This window comes from Varanus komodoensis, unplaced genomic scaffold, assembly GCF_004798865.1.
Source record: "Varanus komodoensis strain SLA01 unplaced genomic scaffold, ASM479886v1 scaffold3, whole genome shotgun sequence".
NCBI classification, from domain to species: domain Eukaryota; kingdom Metazoa; phylum Chordata; class Lepidosauria; order Squamata; family Varanidae; genus Varanus; species Varanus komodoensis.
In genome coordinates this window covers 62,208,017-62,223,030 of record NW_025335761.1, presented here as the reverse complement: position 1 = coordinate 62,223,030, position 15,014 = coordinate 62,208,017, and positions in this window count along the sequence as shown.

Below are 15,014 nucleotides of genomic sequence, written 5' to 3'. Positions count from 1 at the left end.
ATATTAAAGATGTTTACTGGAATTTTATATTGTGTTTTATCGTGTTTGTATTTTTACTGCATCTTTTTGCATTTTCATTCATTGTTGTAAACCACCCAGAAAGCCTTGGCTATTGGGCAGTATAAAAATAAATTGAAAAACAAAATAAATACAATATGAAACAAAAAATTAATTAAATTAAATTAAATTAAAAAAGCATCCTTTCTACTGAGAATGCTCTCTTTTTGCAAGGCTGGGAAGAACAGAAAAGCAAACCAGAAAAGCAGCTAAGCCTGGCTGGCTGCGGTGGGCCGCCTCTCTTTCCCAGTGCATATTCTTCACCCCCATCGCAGTCATTTGTCAAATTAGGTCAGTATTTTAAATGATTTGCTTGTCTTGAGAAGGCCCTATTAAGAGGCCCGTTTGGAAAGGCCCACCCGCCCCCTCCGCTCAGCGCCCGAGGCAAGCAAGCAGGTCTCTCGGGGAGTCTGTGTGGGGATCTGTCTTTAGACATTATTTTGAAAAAAGCAAAAAAGCCCGAGATGGCTGGTACTTCCTAGCTTTACACATGCCCTTAAATTACCTTCCTGAGCAGAGGTAATATTGGGTGGGGAATTCCTGCGTGTCCGTGGTTCAGGCAGGCAGGCAGGCAGGGCGGGCTGGAATAAATCCCAGTCGGGTATCAGGGAAAAACCAAACCAGTACATCCATTAATTTTAGTTACTCCTCTCTGGTTTGTTCATGGGTAGTATTTATACATGGTTGTGGCTCCCTGCACCTTGCAGAGGAATATAAATATCATTTATTACAAACATTCCTCCCAAGACATTCCTCACCTGGCCCCCTCAATAGAGGGACTCCTTTTCAAGCCCCACAAAAACCAGTGACTCCTGGTCCTTCAATCTGGCCAGATTGTCGAATTTGCATCACACACAACACATTTTATTTTTATTTATTTATATTGCGATTTATATCCTGCCTTTTTCCTACAAAGGGCTCAAGGCAGCTGACATCATCTCTCCTCCTGCATCTTAACCCCACAAAAACAACCCTGTGAGGTAGGTTGGGCTGAGAGTCTGTGACATGTCTTGTTTTCTTTTCCCTGCAAGGAATCCAAGCCACCCTCTTCTTCTCTCTCTTATCTTCACAACAACCCTGCCAGGTAGGTTAGGCTGTGAGTCTGTGCCTGGCCCAACCTCACCCGGGGTGCTTCAGGGGTGCCAAGAGGGTCTCTCCCGAGTCCCGGTCCGACGCTCTCACCACTAGAGACACTGGCCCTCATGGGCTGGCTTTGAACAGTGGGGCTAGGGAGACGTTGTTTTCCATTTCAGACGTTCAACAACATAGGAGCAATTGGCAAGGGCAGGAAATCGATATTCTCTCCCCCCCCCCCCGCCCCACACTTCTCATTTCAGCTTTGCCCCACATCTCTCTAGCTGCAGCCAAATATTGGCTTCATAGCCAAAGCTGCTGGGACAAGGCCACGATCCTGCGCGTGCTTAGTCAGGAAGTCCTACAACTCCCAGGATCCCCCAGTTCCACGCCTAAGCGCAAACCGACGTGTGGGCTCGTCCGTGGAGCGGCACCCAAACGCGGCTGGAGCTCCGCGTGAACCGGCCACGCAGGCAGGGCAGCCCTCGTGGGGTGCCAAGGTGGCTCGGCTCTTCCCCCGCCGGGAGAGGCCACAAAGCTCGCGAGGAGCCTTGGGTGTTGCGGGAAGGGCTAGAGCCCTAAGTTGTGGGTGGAAGGGGGCCGCACTCGCCCCCCAAGCCCCTCGTCCTGCTGGGACGCGCGTCCCACTAACTGCACCCGCGCAAGTGCAGCCTCTGAACACGCTGAGATCCAGAGAGAAAACAGCGCAGGACATGCATCCTTGTCTTGCTGCGAGTTTACGAACCAATCAGGTTGGCCTTGGGGAAGCCTAATGAGTGTCGATTTTCTTTATCCTGTTCTTAAGATCACCATTAAGGTCTCTGCCCCAAAGACATTCCAATTGGCGATCGACGCTTTCCCTGGAATGCTGTTGGCTTTTCTTGTTCTGGGTCGTTTGCTTTTTTTGGTTTCCATGAAAGAAACCGCAGGGCTTCGTTCCGAATTAAGGGGGCTCGCGATTCCTGCGTCCGGTTCGCCTTGCCGGCTCGGACCCGGGCGCGATCCACAGACACGACCCGCGAGGAGGCTCCGGCCTGTTGCTTTCAATGGGGCTGCGCTCGAGCATCCTGTCCGCGCCGTGGGCCTGCCATCGCGCCCCAGGCTCAACCCGGGCCTCTTCCGGCTCCCCCGTCCTCACGGCGAGGGGAAAGGGGGGCTCGCCACGCGCGCAGGCGGCCGCGCGCTTTGAGCGCGTCGCGGGCGCTCCGCACCCCCTGCACACGACTCGCGAAACTCGGGTCGCTGCGAATGGGGCAGGATCGGCGCTCTCGGCGAGCCTGAGAATTCGGGGAGGGGGCGCTAAAAACGCAGAGGGCAGTTCTTCTCGTTTGCAGGCCTTGGGAAGGCGACATGATAAACTTTTCGAACATATATGTATTTGCAAAAATTAAAAAAAAATGGTGGGTGGGATGGAAAAAAATTAGCAGGGGCAGCGCCACATCCCTGCTCGCAGACTCAGCCCTTGCGCGGAACAGAGTCCTTGCTCCGGGGACCCCGGTGCGATCCTGAAGTCCCCGGGACGCAGGAGAGTTTCTCCCGGCCACCGAGCTTCCCGGGGGCGCGTGGGGGGCGGGAGAACACGGAAGGGCCCGGCTTAGGCCCGCGTGGGTCAGCAGTGGCGGGATGGACCGTTCATGCAGCCGGAGGAGGACGGGGGCGGGCGCGGGGGGGGGGGGGGGGGGCGTTCCAAGCCCGGATCGGTGCCCAGCCGGCAAGGGGGGCTTGTGAGAGCGCCTGGCGAGGGGGGGGGGGGGCAGACCCCGTGCATGCGGCCCCCCTGCGGGGCAGCCGGGGGGCGGGGGGCGGCATCTGCCTCTCCTCCTCAAAGGAAGCTCTCCTGACCTCAAGGGTGCGGGGATTTACTTCGGAGTAAAGCAGGCGCAAGATCCAGGCAGTTCCTCTGTGGGCGTAGGAAGCGAACCTGCTTTACTCCAGGGGTGGACGGCGCTAGAGTCAGGATGGGGGATGAATTTTGTAAAAGAGCAATAGATCGCCCTTGAGCTGCGCACCGCTCAAGCCGGGGGGGGGGGGGGGGGAAAACCCCCCCCCCATTTTTCCGTGGGGGGGGGGTGTCCCCCTTTTGGGGGGCGGGGGGGGGGGCCCGCCGTTGCTGCAGGGTTGAAGAAGGACTAACCCCCCCTCCCCCCCCCCGGCTGACACTGACGCAACTACATTAGGGTTAATGGCTACAACTCTCTTCTTCCTCCCCCCGCTTTATTAATTGACTCCCTGTTTGGATAAAGTCCGTAATCTTCTCCAACCGCACCATTAAAACAGGGTGCCTTTTCCCCCTCTTTCAATTAAGAGCTGTCTTGAAGCCGGCAGTCAATTCTCCTAATGACAATACATTATATTTTCACTGTTCTTCTCCCCCCCCCGCCCGCCACAACTCCAAAATAATGGGAAATCCTCCGTTTTCATTAGACATGATTAGGGGGGAGAGGGGGGGGTTTCTGAACTAAATAGCGCGCCCTTGTTGTGTGTTATTAAACCAGCCTGCTTTTAAATAAATTGGAATTTCATGCAGTAAGCCTAGCAGTGTGTGTGTGGGGGGGTTGTGGAAAAAAAAGACTACTTCCGATTAAAAGAGGAATATGATATTTCAAATATAGTTCATTGAGCTGGTTTTTTAACTGCTCTGATCAGACCGAGGGTGGAAGAGTAAGAGAAGGAATTATTAAAATTGCAAAGCAACTTTCGTCCCCTCTTAGCCGCATTTACACGGGTAAACTCCCCCTCCCGCCGCTACCCCCCCCCCCCCCCCCAGCTTTCCTTTCCTTTCCTTTCTCCAAACCCCAAGTTACTTTGCATGCGTGGATACCCCAAGCTCTGAGATGGCCTCTTACTTTGGGATAATGCGCCGCTTTGGAGAACAAATGATTCCTTTTGGCCAGGCAGAAACGCAGATAAATTAAACACCAAAACCAAAAAGCAGTTCCCAAAACTGAGGTGCGGATCTTTCTGAAATCTACACCTTCCATTGGGAAAGGAGGTTGGAGTTTGGTTTGGTCCACATTTGAGTTCTGTGAGAACACCTTGCACAGCATTTAAGCAGGTCAAACCGGACTGTTCCAGAACTGAGAAGTTTTTCCCAAGGATTTCCTGCAATATTGTTAAGGAAAGTGGACTCTAAAAGTCAAGAACGGCCTAGCATGGAAAGTAAAAGGCTGTAACACTCCCTTTCCAACACCCCTTTCCTTCCTCCCTGCTTTCTTTCCCAATTCATTTCTGAGAGGATCTGAAAATAACTGTATTGAAAATTATTTGGGATTTTTAAAATTTATGATTTGGAATTACTGTAGCTGGGGTGGGTGTTTTTTTACCTGTTTAATTTAAATGCGACCCTTTTGGGTTTTTTGGGTTTTTACTAGTCAAATATTATTTTTGAAGGGGAGTTAGATTTCTATATGGTTTACATTTGAGTCCTTTATGGGGGGTTGGAATAGCAGCCCCCGAGGGAAATGAGAAGCCCATGGGGTGTTCTGACACATGCACGCTTCTCTCTTAATTGTTGATACAGGTTTAATGATTTCCCTTTTCTTTTACAGACCTCCGTCTCTTCTAAACTGGTGTTTTGTTATGTCTGTGTTTTCTTTAAAGCAAGCACTTTTGGATCAGCCAGAGGCTACAAAGAAAATCATCCCCCCCCCACCCCACGTCTCCAATTAAAACCTTAACCCATCTCCACTCTGGATTATAGGATATCGATTCTCCAAATAATGGATGGATGAGTCCTACTTAAAAATCCAAGGAAGGAGAGGGAGAGAAAGTGTTTTGGGAGAGCCAAAGAACACAGGAGCTTTTCGGCTGGGAAAGAAAGCTCGGGAAAGGTTACAAACGAAAGCTTAGAGGCCGCCTCAAACCACTTGGAAAACCGCATCGGAATGGCCTTTTTTCTTTCTCGCGAGCGCTTCCCTCCCGCGTTGAGCTGCCTCTGTTTCCTCTGTCACCAGCACCTCCTGCTTTCCCTCTCTCCTCGTGGATAAAGTTTGCCAACAGACGCAAATATATGGGACCTTAATGGTTGTTTTATAGGGGGACTGGATGCTAGCAGGTACTGGCTGTATAAGCTGAAGGGTGGGGGGAGCAAAGAAGGGCAAGAAGAGGCGGGGAGAACCCTCCATAGAAGGGAAAACTTCCCAGAGCCGGACAATCCTTCGAGAAGGACCAGCCCCAAACCCTCAGCCTTGTGCGCGCCTGGAGTTCTCCGAAACTCTCCATGGGGTAAGTGCTGCAAAATGCAGGACGTGGGTGCGCGGTGCGGGAGAGAAAACGACGTGCAAAAAGTGAGGACAGATGTGGCAGCCCCCCCCCCCCCCACCCGAGCAAAGCCTCCGGCCCCATCCTGCTGGAGTTCGCCTCCAAGATGTGCCTCTCAGAATGAAATTTGGGGTTCCTTGCTCAAGTTCTAACATGCCTCTCGTGGGCCGTCCTAATTTGATCTGAAGAATGGTGTGTAAACCCCACCAGCCTTGCAAGTCCAAGGCACCCCCCCACCCCCCGTCCAAACACAGTTCCTAGGGGGTAAAGATGTCGAGGGATGGGAATTCGTTCCAGCTGGGGCTCCTAGGATTTCGGTCTCCTGTGTCTTTCAGGGTGGCCGGTTCATGGCACACCCTGCGGATCGAAATCGGAGTGAAAATTGCAGTGGAACGGGGTGGGGGGAGGCAATTGGGGGTCGGCTGCGTACGCCCGCCGCTCGCTGCTTTTCCCCTAACTCTTCCCGGATTTCTGCTCACATCTTTCCATTGTGCCTTGGACTTGCGAGGAACGCGCGGGTATTTTGCGGCACACCCAAGGGGTTTAGCCCAAAGCCAGACAAACACAAGATGCAAAAGGTACACCCACATCTTTTCTAAATGTAAAAAGGCCAAACCAACCAGCCAGATAAAACTCGGCAACTTTTCGTGCAAGGGTATCGGCGCTTTGACGAGCTGCGTTTGAGTACTCGCGCCGCTTCGGCCCACATCGGTGTATGAAAATTGCCTTCCGCAGCGCCATAATAAAATTAATTAATTAAAACACCCGTCGCTATTCCAGACGTCTGGACCTCGTGTCCCTCCCTCAGCCCTGCTGAGAAATTGACTAGCTGCCTCGCACTGCCCCCCCCCCCAAGCCAACCACGGGGTGGGTTGACTCTGTACCCCTCTTCGCATCCCACTGTATTTGCAGGCTGGGGGGGGGGGGTTTTTAAAGGGGAAAGGAAGAGAAGGGGGGGGGGAATAAGGAGGAAGAAGCGGCCGGTGAGATCCACAAAGTTGGGCTGGACCAAACAGCGGGCTCAGAGCAGCCAAGTTCTGGAGGGGACTCCGCGGAGGGCTGAAGCCCCCTCCGGGCTGCGCTCAAGAGGGGAAAAGCCCGTGCACACACTTCCGAAAATGGTTTTCCGGGGGGGGGAGGGAGGGGGGAGGCGAAGGAAAGGTGCTGGCGCGTTTCTTCGCCCCGGCAGCACCTTTCTGGTCGCGCAGGGAACTCACCCAAACGGAGAATCATTTAGACTAGCGCAAGAAGGACCCCGGGGGTGGGGGGAATCGGAGCGGGAGGGGCGGGAGGGGAGGGGAGGGGGAGGACGGCTCGGAAGAGGAGAAAGGACTGGCATGCGAATCGCAGAGAAACTTACTGCGCCCTGGAGTTAGCGCTCGCTCGCTCGCCCTCTCTCTTGCATCCCAGGAGCGGAGCCTGCAACCGGCAGGCGGGCCCCCGTGGCCGCGGCTTATCCCAACCCAAATTCGGGGTCTGTAAAGATGTCCGACTGGACCAAGAAACAGAACAGGAACTTGCGGGGAGTGGGTGAAGTCCGATCCGCCTCCCCCAAAAAATCCCCCAAAGAACTATTCTCAACCCCCTCCCCACGCACATCCAGCTTTGAGTTGCGGGAGCCCTCCCGGTCCGAAACTCTTCGTGCAAAACCCCTCGCAGTTTCTTCTCCTCTAGGATACGCACGCTAAAAAAGAGAGAGAGAGAGGGTCCCCTGCATTTCTCCCCTCTCCCTCTTTCAGATCCAATTTTTCTTTCCCCTCCCCCCCGACTCTTTTTCTGATCCCCCCACCCTTTTTATGTTGTAAAGAGCCGTTCGGGCATCCGTATTGCTAAGCTGGGGAGGGGGGGCTCTTTGATAAAGCGGAGTTCTCCGCGACTGGGTTTTAAAACCTAAATCTATATTCAAATCTGGCTGAAGGTGTGTTCTGGGATTTAGGAAAGCCTCTTACAGGGGTAAATTTACCAAACCGTGACAAAATCGTGCGATCTTGCCTTTTCAGACCTCTGGAGTGGATGGAGAATATTAAAGCAAGAGGGGAAACCTTGGCTTGTCTCTGGTGCGCTGCACCCCATCCGGTTTTGGCCCGTTGCTGAATCGCTGGCAACGAACAGGCCAAAGTTACTGGGCTGGGGGGCGAAGGAGAAAGGGAGGGGAGAGCGAGCGAGAGAAACGGTGGCGGGGGGGGGGACTCACGATGCTCGAATCGCTGCGGTCTGTCCGGTCGATTTCAGCACCGCGTAAGTGCGCGTAAAACATGGGAACTTATGTCTCCGACGCGCACGCAAACAGCCCCCGGAAAGGGCTTTTGCAAGGCGAACCCCCGTTCTGAGTCTGGAGGGGAACCCAGTTTTCTTCCCCCACGAATTCCCCTCCCCAAATCCCCCCTACCGCGATTCTCTTCGCCTCTGCTTTTTTTGTACCCCTTTCCACCTACCCGCAAAAACTTTGCTTCGAGCCAGCAAAGTTAATGTTCGCATGTGCGTGTATTAAAAGATGGAATGGACCGTCAGGAAAATAAACAGGGCCAAGTCCATGTAGGGTTTAAAAAGAAAAGAGAAAATCCGCCGAAAAGAGCGCGAGGAGGGCTTGGGGGGGGCGGGGGCGAGCTGAGAAATAGAAAGCGCTGTGTTGGGAACGGCGCGCGCGGGTGTTTTTCAATAATTCGTTAATTGCAGCGAGAATGTGTTTGGTCGCTGCCCGCCCCGAAAAAGACGCAAGGAGGATGGCGTGGCTGGACCTTCCTGTCACGCCGAAGGCCCGGCTCTCTGGGCCTGGAAAGGGGTGAAAACTGGGGTCAGTATTTTCGGCCTGCCTGGCGGATCTCCGCGGCCCCCTTCCTCCACTCGCCTCCCAGGATTGTGGCCGCATGCGGATTGGGCGGCTTTCCCCTCCCTTCTTTCAGCTTGGTTTGCGCCCTTGTCTGCCGAAGAGTTCTGGATAGCTCGAAAGCTTGCACGCTGATTGCGTGACCTGGAAGCTGTGCCTAGCCTTACGGAGATACGAATCTGGGGCGTTTTCTTTAGAAGTCGGTACCTTAGGAGGAAGAGGAGGCCCTTATTGAACTAGTTTGTGTAATGGGGACCAGATGGATCCGATTTCCTTCCCTCCTGTTTCAATGGCACCTTTGCCTTTTCTGTGCCTTTTTGAAATGTACTGTTACTCTCCTCAAGACTTCGGGACATGGCGGGCTACAAGTCGAGATGGCGCTGCGGCTCTCTCCCTCGGCGTCGCCTCGTGTTGATTTGGCAGGTTCCCTTGGGCCGCGAAACAGACTTGCACCCCGCGCCCCTGTATCCCTGGAAAAGAGCGCGGCTGCACTTCCTCCCGAAAGAAAAACATATTTTTATTATTTTAGAGAACCGGGTGGGACTCAGGAGTTCCTCGACGTTTCCCGGGTTTCCTTCGCTCATTTGCCAGTTTGGTCTGGTCCCTACTTGGGTCGGCCCCGATCCACCGCGGGCAAAGCGCGCAGCTCGCTTCCGTGGCAAAGTGGCCCGGTTCCTTCCTGGAAGGCGTGATGGCGAGCGGGGCTGGGGCCTGGGGGGGGGGGGGAGGTGCGTGTATGTTGCTTGTAACCTCCCAGTGTCTCTCCTGGCGGCCACCGCCTTCTGACAACCGTGTGACGTCCCCTTTTGTCGAGAGGCCCAGTGAAGGGGCTCCCCGGGCACGGCTTGCGAGTGGGGAACCCAGAGGTGTTCCAACGCCGTGCAAACCCTCGCCGGGCCTAAGGGCGCCGCGACCCATCCTCACGTCCTAACTGACGCGCAGGGCGTTCCTACGCGCGCACGTGAGAAGGGCCGCCAGCACGCAATCCCTTTAGTGACCGCGCAGACAGGCGCGCGCGCTGTGGATCTGCTGCGCCATTTCTCGGAGCAAAGCGGGGAGCGTCTAGCCAAGGATTCCCTCCCTCCTTCCCTCGCTCTTCTTCCCCGGGGCCAGAAGCGCCGCAGGACCGGCTGCGGAGTCGCCTGCCCGCTTCCCTTCCTCCTGAAGTCCTCACCTTCGCTCGCTCGCTCGCTCGCTCTTTCCCCGGCCCCGGTTCGTTGCTTCTGGGCGGCCTGCAGCCCAAAATGTCATCCGACAGAGGCACTTGTCTCCCTCTGTTTGGTTGTTTCTTTGTCAAATAAATAAATAAATACAGGCTTTTCTCCTGCAAAGAACCCAGGGTAGCTCAACGTACCCTCTTCGTAACATCCTCACAACAACCCCGTCAGGTGGGCTAGGCCGAGAGGCAGTGAGGGCGACCCGAGGCCGGCTCTGCCCGCTAGGCCACACTCCCTCTCCCTGGGCCGCCCTCCCGGTTCCCCCGCGCTGCTCCTCCGGCCGGCGCGCCCGCGCTCCCACCCGCTGGCCCGGCTTCCCTTCCCCCTCTGCCCCAGAGCAAACCGGGCGGGGGCAGAGCCGCCCGGCCCCCGACGGCCGTCCAGCGAGCGCCCGGGAGCGCGCACGAGCGCCTCGGACGGGGGCGGGCGGCGCGGGGGCGAGAGCGCACTGGCCCTGCCCGGCCCGTGCGTGCGCGGCTCTCGCTCGCCTCCCTCTTAAAAGTGGCGGCGGCGGCGGCGGGCTGGTGCGCGGTCCCCGCGGCGAAGCGGTGCCCTCTTTTCCTCCCCCCACCCCGTTGTCTGTTTTTATTCTCTCCCCTCTGGCTTAGATCTGTCAATCATCCCCTGCTTGCCATTGGTTGGAGCGCCGGCGTCAAAAAAGTTCCCCGAGAGGAGCTTTCGCAGCAAACCCAGCCGGAGAGCGCGAGCGAGCGAGCGAGGGAGTCGCCAGCCCGCCGCCCAGCCAGCCAGCCGCCCAGCCAGCCCGCCCGCCAGCCAGCCCTCCAGCCAGCCACCCGACCGGCCGGGGCGAGGGCGAGGGCGAGGGCGAGCGAGCGAGCGCGCCTCCTTCCAGCCGCGCCGCCCGCCACCATTTCGGGGACTGCCCCTCCCGCGGCAGCGCGACCCGCCGCGGCGCCCCTCCGCGAGCCCCAGGGGGGGTTGTGCGCGCGGGGCTTTGCTGGGGTGCGTTGCTCTCGTTGGGCTTCTCGGGGAGCTAGAGGGGACCCGCACGCCCGCTCGCCCGCCCGCCCGCTTCCGGGCCCTCCCCCACCCCATAATAGCCAGGCGTCCACGTGAAGAAGCGGCTGGGGGGGGTCTTTGGGGGTTTTGTGCTTCTGGAAGGAGGGAGGAAGGGTCCTAACCCGCTGCCTTGCGATTTCTTTCGTAGGAGAAGAAGCCGTCCAGGCGCACAGCTCGGAGGCTTGGGAGCTGCACCGGGATAACTCGGCCGGCTTGCTTTTCCCCGGTTTTTTTGTCTTTGAAAGAGCAGATTCTCCGGAAGCTTTAAGGTAAGCGAGAGCGTACAGAAAGATCGCTTCTGAGTTTGCGGAGTTGGGGTCGGTTTTTTAATCCTGTGAATTGCGCTAAAGCTTTAATCGGAACGCGCCGGGTTTCTTCCCCTTTCTTCCTTTCGGGATCGCGAACAGCTTGCGAGAAAATCCTTCTGGCAGTTTTGGGATTTCTTTCTCCCTTTGGGGCTTGAGAGAAAGGGGGATGTCGTTCTGAGGATCGGATGGGATTCCTTCCTGGAGAAAGTTTGTGATGGGGGCTCGCTCTTAAAAGTATCTCACATATGTGTCTCTAGAACTTTATTTAATATTATTACTATAGTTAAGGATCAGAAATGACTATAGTTAAGGATCAGAAATTCGATTTCGTTTACCAAAAACGAATGGAAGAGACTCGAGCTGCGTTCGTTCGTCTTCGACTGTGGCCGGGCCTTCCCTCCAGCCACCCAAATATATTTCTATTAAGAGGGGAAATTCTGAGGCACCCAGGTACGTCCCCTCTGTCCCAGGATCTCCCTCCCTTACAGAAATGCAAGCGTTCGGGCTTTTTGGGGCCGGGGGGCGCGAATGTGCGCGTGAGTTTGTGAGGGGATAATTCAGAAGCACCTCTCTGGTGCATCCTTGCTCCATCCGTAGTAACCCTTTGAGGAACCGCTTGGGGTTACTTCCAGTTCGGCCCAATTCTGCGCTTGTTTACTTGGAGATAAAGGCTTTTCAGAGCATCGGCGTGTTTACCATCGGTTTGCAGCCATTACTCCAGGGGATTTTTTTTTTTTTGTGGGGGGGGGGGAGACAGCGAACGTGGTTCATAGGTGGAGACCGTGGTTTGGCTGAATCCCTCTTTCTTTCCTTCTTTCCTTCCTTCTTTCCTTCCTTCCTTCCTTCCTTCCTTCCTTCTTTCCTTCCATGGGGGAGGGGAAAGGGGTGACTCAAATCCGCCCGAGTCGTGGTACAGATCTCGCCAACAGACAGCAGCAAACACCGCTCTGAAACACGGTACTGGCTTTTCAGGAGCACGGTAGCAAGCGAAGGGAGGAAGCAAGCACTGGCTTAGGAAGGAGCGCGGAGCAGGTAGGATCCAAGGCGGTGGAGCGGCCCGTCGGCTTCTCCCGGGGCCGCTGCAGCGGCTGGGGGTTTTCTGCCGCGCAGATCTCTGGCGAGGGGCTCAAAAAGCAAGACGGGAAAGGACGCGCCCGGAGAGCTGCCGGGCCCGAAGGCGGTGTGGGTCGTCGGCCAATGCGGGAGAGAAACCGGATTCACGGTGGGGCCCGGCGGGTCCCGGTCTGACTTCGCTGGGACTCCTCGCGAGAAGCCGGCGGCTTGCCCCACATGCGGCTCGTTTGCGCCCGAGAAATGGCTGCTCTGCGTCGCGATCGCATTTGCTGGGAAAGAAACCCCGTTGACGGCTGGGGCGGTTACTCGCGAGAAGACCTCCGGACGGGTGTGGCCCGCGACGGAGGCTACTTCCTGAGTAAATATGCTAAGGGGTCGGGCCCTTGGGTTGCCCCGCAGCTCAATGCGCAATTTGCACACTCTTGGAGTTGGGGGTTGGGAAAGAAAGAAGAAGGCGGCTAGAAGTTTGGTACATTTTTCTTGCACGCGCGCGCGCACACTCGTGCAGTTCCGAAGAGAGGCCGAATAAGTGTAAATTTTATTTGTAGCGCTTTCTGGCCCTTTGTACGCTCAAAAAGGACGTTCTTTCCTCTTTCTTTAATAATTGCAGGTGTGAGGAACTAGAGCGCAGGACAAATCTTTTGTTTACCTTGCATCTTTCGGGTTGTCGGATTATGGCTTGTTTTGAAATCAGAACCGAGATTTTTTCACCTAGCAATGTCACGGAGTGTTTCGTCCACATTTAACTCTCCATTGCAGATAGAGAAATATTTTGCAAAAAAAAAATTTAATATGTCCACACATACACGCTGCTCGATCGTGAAATTGCGGTATATAACCTAGAAATAAATTGCATATGTTCAAACATGCCAGAGTTGCATGGGTATCTTAAATGTGCGCCATCATGGGTGTGTTTTGCTCATCTCTATTTTACGGAGAAGTAGGAAGGAGTTGCAGAGAAAGAAGTAGTTTGGCCACCCATTAGAAAAGTCCTGTTTAGTCCCATTAGAAAACAAAAGGTTTTCACCAGGATTCGAAATCGTGATGTTTTGGAGGTCCCAACGCTTTTGCTGGCATCAGTGGGGTCTTCCTGGCACCCTCAGGAAGAGGTTTAGAATCGGGGCCGAAGCCTCCGGGTAACCTCGAGAGGAGGCCGCGATGGAGCCCTTCGGGTCCACCGTTTAATCTTCTATTTAGGTTCGTGCTTCAGATCATGCTGCGAAGGGTCGGGGTGGAGTGGGAGGAACGCGCAGGCAGAGCAAGCCTAACCGCATTTACTCGGAAGCAAATCAACGGGACTTCTTACTTTCCGTGAGAAATGCGCTCGGAAGCACTTCTGCTTCGCTTCCAACTTCCACCGAAACGAACGTGCTGGGTAGGCAGCGAAGGGTCCTGGCCTGCGCAGAGGCAACTCAAGGCAAAGTTTGGGGCCCAATTCACGTGTCTTCGGTGCCTGTCGCCAAATTCTACTGAAGGTTTGGGCACAAGAAGTGCTGCCCACTATTTGAACTTGGAGTTCACTGGGGTTTCGCCCCCCAAGTAAGTTGGGAGGGAGTTTGTAGCCTATCTCTTCGAAAACAAAACGGAGAGGTAGCCGGTCGGAACGCGGTGCGAGGCAGAAACAAAGCAAAACGCGCGGCTGGCAACCCGTCCTCGTTTCACGGCGCTGACTTGTGAGTAAACCCGGCTAAGACTCGCCCCTTAAAAACAGGTTCACTCGCACCTCTCTCTTCAAACCAGCGCGCCCATTTCTCTGCTCCAGAATTTCAGGATTTTCGGCAGAAAGGTTTCTCATGCCCCAAAAAACATTCCGGGGGTGGGCGCGACTTCTGACCGCCCCCCCCCCCCGCGTGGTTGCGTGGAATCTGGAGCAGAAGCAAGGCCAAAACTTGATGCTAGAAACACGGGCCTGCTTGTAATTCGGTTTGGGAAGGGGCCTAGCCGGCGTGCGCGCGTTTGTGCAAGGGCAGCGGGGAAGGCCGGGAAGGAGAAGAGATCGGCCTGCGCGCGGGTCATGAGCAGCGGCCGGAGCTGCTTTGCTTCCTGGAAGTTTCTCGGGGCACCAACTGCTGGTTAACCGGGAGATACCCGAAGCAGGCCCCGGCGCCGTGGACTCTCCGCTAACCTCTCTCAGTGTTTATAATGTTTTCTTTCATCGTGTTATCATGCAGAAAATTAATCAGCCCAAATGATTCTGAGCGCTGTTGCCGGTGTCCCGTAATTAAAGAACGTGTGCCGCCCGGATTATCTCGTTAGTTTATCAAGAAAACATTTATTATAATTAATTCTCGGACGGGGTAATTATAATTGAGCGGGGACAGAGCAACTGGTGGAGGGGCTTGGAGAGGGAAGGGGGGCGAGAGAAACGCGACAGATTGCCCGGAACAGCCGTTACGCCTGGATCTTCGGGGGAAACGGGGCGACTGGATTTCTTTCCTCCTCCTGCTCCTCGGCCTCGGGGATTTGGCTCCATTTGGCTCCGGATTGCCCTGGAAGCCTGAGGTGAGGGGGAAAACGTCTCTTTTCCTCGCAGGCCCTTGCAGACTGTCCTGCCAAGTTGCATCGCTCGCCTCCGGACGCCTAGCAGAGGCCGAAAGGTGCTTACTCGGAAGTAAGCCCACCGGTTGCAAGGAGGTGTCCTTTCAAGGGCAAATAGCCGGAACCCAAAAAGATGCTTTCCCCCTAGTAAAGGGAATTCCGCGCGCGCGCGGGAAAGGAATCTTTAACTCGGGGAAAGTCATTTTTTCCAGGGCCCGATCCAGCCCGAGGTAAACACGTTTCGCTGAGGGTGCTTTCCAAGGGAAGCCTTAAAACAGGCGCTGTTCTTCAACCCCCCCTCCCCCGCCTTCAAATCGATCTAGCTGAAACTGCTTTCCTTTGGGGTGAATTGGGCCCAATATTTTCTGGAAGGTTTTTTTTTTTATTCGGTTTCCACAAAAGATCCTGGAGGAGGAGGAGGAGGAAGGGAAAGTAAAGCGGTGTGAATCGAAACCGACTCGAGCGTAGGCGCAGTCTTTTTAAAGCGTTTTCTGAACCCTAGAGAGAGAGAGAAAGGGAACGAACTGGAAAGTTTTCGATCAGGGAAAAAAGGGTGAGGTGAGCTTACGCGGGGAAGGTTGCGGGGCTGGGGGAACCGGGAGGGAGAGATGCGCCGACCACGCGAGGGGCGGCGGAAGC